This window comes from Conger conger, chromosome 1 (genome assembly GCF_963514075.1).
Source record: "Conger conger chromosome 1, fConCon1.1, whole genome shotgun sequence".
Lineage (NCBI taxonomy): Eukaryota > Metazoa > Chordata > Actinopteri > Anguilliformes > Congridae > Conger > Conger conger.
This window is the reverse complement of record NC_083760.1, coordinates 60,953,921-60,964,856: the sequence shown is the minus strand read 5'-3', so window position 1 is coordinate 60,964,856 and position 10,936 is coordinate 60,953,921.

The window sequence follows — 10,936 nt, the reverse complement described above, 5'->3', positions numbered from 1 at the left end:
CTTTAACCCTAATGAGTGGCCATATATGTTCCATTTCCTGTGTGGATCAGTTGTGAGAATTACCAAGTATATCATATTGTATTGAATGTAAGCCCACTCTGTTTCCTCATGTTCCTTTGAACTGTGACCTTTCAACCCTTCCATTTTGTTCAGTATCAGCACAGCAAAAAAATTGAATTTGATGTTTCATGTTTTCCATATCCAAGAGGCATTTGGCTTTAAATAAATAATGGATTTACTTTTTTGCATGAATGCATGTTGAATATGTTCCTAATAAACTGCTAAGTGAGTGTATATGCATACCTTTTGCAGAAAAGGAATATTAAATCTGGAAAACAATCAGGATAATCTCCAAAACAAATACCTAAAGCTTGCTTGAGCAATGAAGACCAACACATCTCAGCACCAAAGTGGAATGGAAGCATATCAACAGAGACCAAAGTGTACACAGAGCAAGACAAGGCTGTGTAAAAAGAAGTTTGAAAAAGTTGTCAACAAACACACAAGCATGTGAAATATTTCTGCTTTAATCAGAAAAGAGAGATGAACCATCAGTATTGCTATATCTACCTGTCAGAAATTACACATAATTTTCTTAGTATTATTGACTTTTCACACTGGGTGAAGAATTTGGGGAAATAAACTATACTTATATGAAAAAGATTATTAAAAACCCACAGAAATACAATTTCCGGAGAAAAATACATTCAGCACTGGGAGATTGAAGAGTACGGGTTTGGCATCATCCAATGAAAAGGCTAGCACCGTACAAGTATAACTTTAGTTTGCGTAAATGATGAGAGACATTTTGTGAAGTCCTCCAGTGTACACGCTTCTGCTGAGCTAATGAAGCAGACCCACTCACTTTGGTGGTGGCTGATGTAGTGTCTGGAAGCTGAAGCTCCAGCCAGACTCTCCAGCATCTGATTCATCTGATCACCGCCCTGATTGAATAAATTTAGCTTCTACCCCAATTCTGAGAATGTTTGTGGTTCAAACCAGCAGGAAATCCCTGCTGGCCCAAATCAAATAACAACATTAAATTCTGCTGGGAAATTCCAAGACTTTTAAACTTTATTTATTTATTTGTTCTTCTACCCAAAATGCAGCTACAAACAAAATGCTCTAACTGGAAAATAACTAACTAAAGGCAACATATGTGGGCCTGTCTGAATGTGTGTGTGCCTGCGTGCTTGTGCGTGTGTGTGTATTTTATACACACAATACAATGTGCGAGACGATGAAGTGTGAAAACATTCATGTGGTTGTCACAAGGTCTAAGACATCCCCAACATCAAAGAACTGAGCCCCTTGTTGTTATGTTTACCTGTGGGTCTTCAGTCTTCAAATGTGTGTATGTGCATGTGTATGCATGGAGTGTTAACTCTGAGCTGTACCTAGAAACGTTGTTGTTTTCACAAAATGGGTGGTGGGGAGGAGTGAGTGTGGGATCCCAGTTGCACCCTTCGATCAGAAAAACAAGGGATGTTTTGGGACGTGTTAAATCCGTCAGGATCTATAGTTGAGGGCCGCGCCCGAGTCCTCCAGCACCCCACGTGCCTGTGGCCTCCCTCCAGGGCAAGGGAGAGTAAGGCGCTGGAGGTGGGCAGTTTCAGCAGAATGCCAGAACAGGAGAACCCCAGGGGCTCGTGTTAATGTGCAAGGCAGGACGCGAGAGAAAGGCTCGTAAGCACCCCCAAACCGCACCGCTCCATCTATAGGCACATCCCTCGGGGCGACAGCGGACACACACCCTTCCACCATTCACCTGTTAGGCCAGCCCTGGGGCTGGCACAATGAGGGGCTCTGGTTTCTGCACTTGGCACTTTTTAAAGCCGGCAGTAAACAACTGAGGATTAGCCACAATCTGAATTTGCGCTTTTCTTGTGGGGAGTGTGGAGGGGGCGGGGGGGGGGGGCGGGACAGAATGAAAATCAGCTGAGGTAGAGAGAGAGAGTGTGTGTAGTATATTGTATAAGCATATACAGACTTATATATTTTTTCTTTTATATGTATAAATGTTGAGATTGCATAGAGACAGAAAAATACAAGAGAGATTGGGAGCATGAAGGCATTGATGTGCTTCTATAAATACATTTTCTTTGCCCATAAACAGACCAAATAATATTGTGCAGTGCAGTGCAGTTATGTTGTTATGTGTGAGGTAACACACAAAGATAGCAAGAGTACAATAGCACAAGCTTACTGATGTTATAGACTGTGGCAAAACAAAGTGAATTGTCTTGAGTCTGTGGCCTCGTCTGTGAGAATCGAATGAATTGAGTGAATTTGCGGCTAAAAGCACGCTAAGAGCTCTTTTTTTAGGAAGAGGGCTTTATGTAAAGCATGCTGCGACAACTGCATGTGAAAATTGCTAAATAAAGTACATTTTGTTTTTATTTGATGAAGACGAAAATGTCCTTCAAAGTAAAAGCGTGGTTTTACATGCGGTCGAGGTTGATCAGAATTGTGAGAGTGGAGAGCACAGAAAGAGTCACAACGGAAGGAGCCTGAGGGTTGTTCTATGTTATCCGGTCATCACTGCCAGATAAAAAATCAATAAATGAATCACAACAATGTCACAGGTTTAATATGTCAAATTACATCAGCAAGAATTGTCCTTTCAAGCAAATGCATATTCTCTGTCATCCAGTGTGAATTAAGAGCAGTCAATATTTAGACATTTTACCTGCTAAAGCCCATTATTCTGGGAGATCGTTTCAATCTCACCATTTCAATCTGTTGAATTTTAATTACTGTTCTTCGATTTACAGGAACCAAAGTGATGTTTCTCAACATGTCTATTTAGGTATCCAGGAGACAGGCTTTGGACTAATTTGTGTTGGTACTACTGTATGATAGATATTTGCATACAAAAAAGGAGATTTAAAAAGCATTACCATAGCTAATTAAGTCCATAATTTAACAACAGTCGATCTGCATGTGATTCTCGAGTTTTCCCAAGAAATATTTCAATTAAAGGTGATATACACAGACTGCAGAAGGAGTAGTTTTTTTCATTTGATAGGGGACATTTATTCTGAATTGGAGGCAGGCTATGTTTAATGATTAGACACAGAAAAGACACAAAATTAAAGAAAGAAAAAAAAACGTTGAAGCTCTGAAGCTCAACCAATGGGTAGGAAGTTAGGTTGGAAGGGACCCTATCAGTACTACACTGCCAGCAAAGTGCTCATGTTGAACATGTACATACAGTATGTTCCTGCAGCATGCACTTATTAGGATGGCAGGTATGCCACCTGTCAAATGATGCCTTGTTTGGACAAACAGCAGTTATACATCATCGGGAACAGTTCGGTACTTTTCAGGGTTTCTCACAGAAATAACAATGGACACAGACTTTAATATTCATTTCTGAATCCTCTGACCTCATCTAAACACAAAGGAGTAGATCCACTAAGAACAGTAGTGCATTATATGCTTCTTATCGTGAGACAGCTGTGAATGCTATCTGCGCTTATGATGGGTGGTTCGGGAGTCAGTGGCTCTTTGGGGATGACTCCTTTAAATGAATGAGGGGAGCTAATTCACCTCAACAAAAGAGCCATTCATTTGAATCCCCTGGGCTACGATCCTCTGCAGCAGAAGTAAAAGCAACAAGTTAAAAGATAAAGATGACATTCGGCAACGAGCGTGTTTTCCATCCCTTCAAGGAAATTCTGCAGAGAATTTAAGCCCATGAAACTGACGTTGTTAGTAGATTGATTTGCTATGAAATATAGGCAAATGTAATTTTATATTTCATTAAGCTTCTCATTTAAAAATGTATCCTCAACGGTCAAACAGGCTATGTGTTCTTCCCACTCTATTCAAGATTATATGCAGCCTGCGTTGACCGAGGGCGAGCTTCATTTGCATAATAAACAAGGTGACAAACAAGGTAACAAGCACAAAAAAGCTACACGGTACAGTCCTGTGTTTTGTTGTCAAATTATTAGTAACATACACTGCAGATGATTTACAGTAAAAAGAAACCTATATTGCCAGAGCCAAGTAGACCATAATGTGATTCCTGCAGGCGTACTGCCAGCCTATTATCATAATGTTAATGCTATAAGATTAATTTACATGAAAATTATATAGAGCCGACACATGAATAATAACTTATATGAACGTACAATTTGATCAATTAAGTGCTTGAATCTCTTTGCAAATTCTGTGGTATTAGTGGAAGAAAGATTGAACAAAGAGCCAAATGAATGGCTCATATACTGTAGATGAGAGAATCCAAAAGAATTGACTCTCTTAGAAAACTCAGAATGCCCATCAAGAGTTTGTGCCAAATAAATTGACTGATTTCTGAAAGTATTGAGACAAATCAAGCAATAGCACAACGATGGCTAAATATATCGCAAGTTCAGAAGCACAATAATATGTCATGGTTCTCTGACAATTTGGACATTGAATTAGCCATTAGCAGACCAAGTTTCATCTTGTATTAATGTAAACTTCAGGCTGTTCACCGCAGCTGAGCACAATTATTTGTTTCAGCTTAAAAATAGTAATTGGTATGAAGTTATCTCAGAATTTTCACATAAAGAAAAAGTGTTTTTGCACACGTTTGTTTTTTAAGTTTAGTAAGCACTGATTCAATAACGATAATTGGAAGCTTGCCTGTCATTTTACAAGTGATTTAAATTTATTTAGTACACAAATAATAAAGAAAGAAGAACCACTGAGCCCCAGATGGGATTGGCTGAATGACCAGTATATGAACCTTTCCAAGGTTCTTGGTACAAGTTATCTGAATTCATAGAATTGGACCATTTCAGTTAAATCATTTTTATTAAAGTGACATGGTTATTGGAGCTGTCTAAATATTTTCTCTGTACACTGAAATAACCGACCAAATTATCTGGGAAAACAAATTACAGGGGCAGGTTCAATGTCATCTCTGTCATCAAGCAAGTCTAGTGCTGCATGTACTAGTCTGTAATAAAAATATTTTCTCTTTCTCTTTCATGTTAATAGTGTCTTCCCCTTGCAACTGTGACAGCTGCCAGCATCTTGGACAAGTTTATGCATTTCATGGCTTTTAAATAGACTGTGCTGCTTTACTGTTGGATGTCACATAGTGTTAACCCCTTAAGTATCACCCCTTTTCTTGAGACAAGCTTAAAATGACATACCCAAAATAAGATGGCTACTATTCTTGAACCCTTTTGACTACAGGCATCTTCTGAAAGGTGACCCTTTGGGGTTTGTTGTCCAAGAGTCAGAATTATTACTAAAGCAAAGTTGCAGAAGCTCAAACACAGTGAAAGTTTAAAAAAAAATTCTCACTGAAAAGATTTTCTGTTTTTGACTGGATACTTGTAGCTGTGACTGGTGGTCACAACACTGAACAAATCCCCTTTCAAATTTTAGGACAATATCACCAAAAATTAGCTTTCTTTATTGTTTTTTTTTTATGTCAAGGCAGTTTGGAGTCTTGAAAAGGAGACATGGAAACTAAATAATATTATGGGTCTTATGAAGTGTAAAATACTGCATTTGGCTTACAAAACGATATTACTATTTTCATTACTACCCTACCTCTCCGTCCCAAACTCCCTTTCCTTGCAGCTATTCTCAGACCGCAACAGGTCGGTAAGATCATAAAAAAATAAGTACAATAATCTGAATAATACCATCTTGTATTCAAATATATTAATAGAGGTCCATTGATTGAAGTTTTTGTCAAAATGGGGTCATGGCACTGAAAATGCCCTCTATTGCATTGTCAATGGTGTTTTCACTGCAATTATATCATCAGAATTATAACAACAATTATAATTCCTCAAGAGAAATTCTAAATAAACAATGGACATTCTATCAACATTTCTCAGAGTTAGCAAATTTTCCAAATGCAGAGAAGGTGAGGTCTGCCCACACTTGTTTTACCACCCACGTTACAAAATAAGGAACTGTTGTCACTACAGCAATGACATCTTAAAATCATTTATATAGATAGAACCGTGAGTTTCAACACTTTCAAATGGTATATCCTGTTACCATAGTGATTGAAAATTGTGCCCTGAAAAAATAAATTAATACAAAAAAATCCTCACCAGAGGACTGAGACTTAAGGGGTTTAAGAAATCTTTGCTTTTTTTTTTCACTTTGTAATTACAAGGATCAGACCTGTCCTGTTGGTCATTCCACTATGTTTACATATGTTGAACCAAAACTCTTGTGCCTGTTCTTTTTTTAAAGTAGCCATTTACTGGACACACTTATATATAGATATATATATATATATATATTTTTTTTTTTTTTAAACTAATCAAATATATATTTTTAACTGACTTATTGAATAACTTGTAAAAGGATGTGTGCAGCCAAATAAAAAACATATTCAAAACTTTACTAGCTGCTACTATGTTCACTTGGCTAACTCTAGTATGGTGGGCTTCATTTACATACAAAGACAGTGGCAAGCACAAAAATGTTACCCTGCATAGCCCTGTATTTTGTTATCAAATCACTAGTAACCTAAATTACAGATGTTAATTTAGTAAAATAGATCAACATAGCTAGAGCCATGTAGCCCTTGGTGCGATTGTACACCGACTGCCAGCCAATTAGCATAATTTTTTTTGCTCTAAATTTAATTAATTAATTATATAGGGCAAATACATTCCAAAAAACTAATTTTGACAACAATAAAATCAGATTGTATGCTTTGAACATGCTAGTAATTTATCATTACGTTTTAAGTTCAAATGTTGTTTATTTCTATGGCAACAGCAACAAACCAAAACAGTGCATGGTGCCAATATTAAGTTTGAGTATGGGTCTCCTGTTCTATAAATACAAACGTATGTTATCAGAGCCCAGGCATACAGTGTGGTTGGTATGAACTGGAAAAAGTGAAGCCTCAATTGGGGGCAGAGGCTTTGGGAACACATAATCAAAAGCCTGGCTTGTTAATGATTACACCAGAAACGCTCACAGAGGTGAGACAGCAGTGCCGTAAAAATGCTTCTGTGAGATGTTTAAACATAATGGCCTGATCCAGGAAGTAAATAAAAGATATAAAAAGGGAACTGGGAGGGGGATTGGGGGGCTGGGATTGCAAGACCAAGAGCTGGGGTTGCATTCTGGCATGTCGTCACGGTTTGCTGTTCCCTTTGTAAGAACCACTCTTAGCACTGGGAGAGAGGGAGGGAGAGCAGCTCCTCGCACAGACTTCATTTCCAGGCAGATCTTAACGGCCCTGACCTCAATCTCCTGGTTAATCCAATCAGAACATCCACATAGGCACATGAGCGCGTACCACCAAGCCAGCTACAGACTGGGAAGACATTTCTTGTTTGTCCCACTTTTCACTTTTCCCGAGTTCTACTGTAAAAGGAAAATCAACGATAAACATTAAATAGAGCGGACACATGGTTCTCCATGTCAAACACGAGGTGCTCAGTTTGGTGTTTGTTGTTTGACAACAAACACCAAACAAGGATGAGTGTAACTGCTTGCAGTGCTGTGCATAATCATGAAAAGGAGCTTGACTGGGTTCGACACCCCACATCAAAAACTCCATATAAAATAAAAAATAAAAGTCTCCAGCCATTGTTCCTGGCACAAGCCCCCGAGACAAATTTCTCTCTCAACAGGAATAAATCTCCTCAAAGGGTCTGTCCGTCAGAAAAGAGCAAGATGGAGCTGCACCCACTGGAATCCAGTGCTCTGGAATGCACAGTGCGAAACTTGTCAAAGCCAATCAGATCTCTTTAACAAGCAACAGCCAAACCGCGCACACACCCATCACAGTGGCCAAGTTGCAGCGTAATAAAATCTGAGAAAATCTGGCAAAAAGCAAAATAAAAGTTTTTTTCCAGCTGTTCAATACACATTGTCGTCGTAAAAGTTGAAAGTGTATCACTTCTGTTTCAACTGAACAATAAATTCATCTTGTTAAGAGACAAAGTAGATTTGTTTATTCCTTTTTCAAAAAAAAGAGAGAAAAAACTACATATCAACTATTACTGTAATGTAAGGCTTAATGCATATATATATATATATATATATATATGTGTGTGTGTGTATGTGAGCAAGTGCGTGCGTGGGTGTGTGTGTGTGCGTGTGAGCATGTGTGTGTGTGAGCGTGTGTGTGTATGCGTGTGTGCATGCGTGTGTCCGTGCATGTGTGAGTGTGTGTGTGCGCGAGTGTGTGTGCGTGTGTGCATATGTGTGTGTGACTGCCTGTAATAGTGATGTAATGTATCTGTACGCCTGTGTGTACGAGTGTGCATGTGTGTATTTACATACTCATACATGCAGGTACTTGCCACAGCAGCAGATGCCAGGTCAAATTATAGAAAGCCCTGCGTCCCTGGGCAGCTCTTTAATTGAGCTATGAATATGCAATGCCTCTGTCTTCGGCCCCGAAATCAATCAAGTCCTTACCCAGACATGTCAGGGTGGAACCGCAGTCTGACTCCTCATGTCTGGGACTGCCGCATTCAGATCCAAGTTTCCAGCTCTGGCCCAGGTCTCTCTCCATGCCTGCATCAGAAAGCAAATCCCCCCAAAAATCTAAAAATAATCCCTGTGAATTTCATCACATTTTAAACAAAGAAACATGCTCTACTAATAATGAAAAGAAGTGCGACATTTAGAAATATTTATCTTTTCAGATATAAGACAGTATGAACACAGATTACTGATGTCCTCACAGTATAATATTTATTTTATAGTTTATCTCAAGATATTCTAGATATTTTTTCCTTCAATGCTTTCTTTTTTGCATTCTGTTTACTTGCAACTCTATGAAGTGTCTTTTGGCTGTTTAACTGTGTTAGGGCGCCTCGGAATAAATTACTACTGGACAGATAATGGCAGGATATGGAATTTTGCATCAATAAATGACCTCATGTATTGTTAAATTATTTTGTTAGCATTCATTAATCATCAATAATAATGCAGTTGCATAAAACATATACATTTAAATAATATTAATAGAATATCAATTTCACATGAAGGTGTAGAATCATTCATGCTCATTTTAAAAGTTCATTACATTACATAAATCAATATCAATCATTTTCAACTAGTAATTAGATTAAACTTGTGAGCTAGTGGGTAGAATCCATTTTATCAGTGCAGTCAACACTTTTTCTCTCTTCTTCATTTCTTAACACATTATATAGGACTTTGGTTGCTTTTGCTATTATGGTTGTACCTGTCTTGTATTAATATATAAAATCGGATTTTGAACCTTAAAATAAAAAATAGTGCACAATATGTGTTGAAAAAGATACCATGATGCTGGTTGTACGTTCTACGCTACGCTACGCTATGCCTGATTACCTGACGGGTTCACATCCCACGCCACAGTGCTGGATTCCATGCTGTCTGGAATGGACCCTAAACGTGCTCAGTCTATAAACCTGTCGACGCATTGTAGCCACATTATTGCAGGAAATCCACAGAACTGCTGGGAGCCTGGCTACGACACAGGCACAGGGGCAGATGCTGCTAAAGATACAGGTGCAGTACATAGCCAGTGCTGAAGCTACAGGTACATAACAACTGTGAAAGCTACAGGTACATGTGCCTACAGGTATATAACTGCTGCTAAAGCTACAGGTACAGTACATAACCACTGCAAAAGCTACAGGTACATGCTAAATCCACACGTATATAACCACTGCTAAAGCTACAGGTACATACTAAATCCACAGGTATATACCTGCTGCTAAAGCTGCAGGTACATGCTAAATCCACAGGTATATACCTGCTGCTAAAGCTGCAGGTACATACAGCAGTCGCTGTTAAACCCACAGGCACAGGTACATACAGAGCTTCATATACAGTATCTGTTTCTCACACATTACAATTCTCTTCTTTTCCTGTCGTTCTCACTGCTATTGCATGGTGTTCTCACATGCATGCCAATACTATTTCTTTGCACTATAAATATCACATATTAGCAATATTTTCTCCTGTTCATACACTTTTTTCAGTATAGGAGTTGAACACGACAGCTAACACATTACAATGTTTTACTGGTTATTCACAGTTTCATGTGAGCGTGAGGGAAGCCGCATCTTAAGGCATTAGCTCATAACACACATTAATCTATACAGATTGAGATATTGCCAGAGTAGAATCATATTGCAACCATGGAGAATTAGGTAATTTTTTTTAAAGGGATGTGGAAAAGGTTACGCACGTATATTATTTGCCTACCACTTAATCCACTTCCTAATAGCTTTTCTGATGTTTATGTTTCAGTTGTTCTTTAATTGCCTTTTGCATAGTATTTGCGAACACTAACAGAATAGAAATGGAACGGTTTTAAACTGTAAAAATAAATTCGCAAATATACCTGTTAATGTGTGGTTTGCATAGCATTTTACCATTTTAATTTAATTTACCTGCTGTTACCAAAAGGTACTATACATCAATGTAATGCATATTCATTCAATGTTAATTAAGTAATAACTGGACCAATAAATTATGTTTTTTATACATACTTTTAATAATTAGCATTATAAACAGTATAAAAAATATTTTTCTAAAGCAAATTTGGATGGGTGGTTGTATTTGGTGAACACACACTCTGTTTCCACATTAAATATTTTAAGTTGTTATGTGCTTAAGTCACTTATAAATATATAGATGATAATAAATAGATGATTGTTAAACAGGAATGTAGAGCTTGACAGATCAAAAAGGCATATGCAACTTCGTCGTCAGTCTTAACCAAAAATAAACAAGGAACTCGCCAATAAAATCTTGGGATATCCTTTCATTTTCTTGAGCAAGGAACTTTGCCTTAGCTCCACCATTGGAAACCTTTTGCAAATCAGGTTAATACATCCGTGTTTTCTAATGTTTCTTTATATTTATCATCAAGGTCACTTCTGTGACCTCCTCATACACTCATCTGACATAGGAAATAAGAGTATTGATATTTTGGACTGCAGAG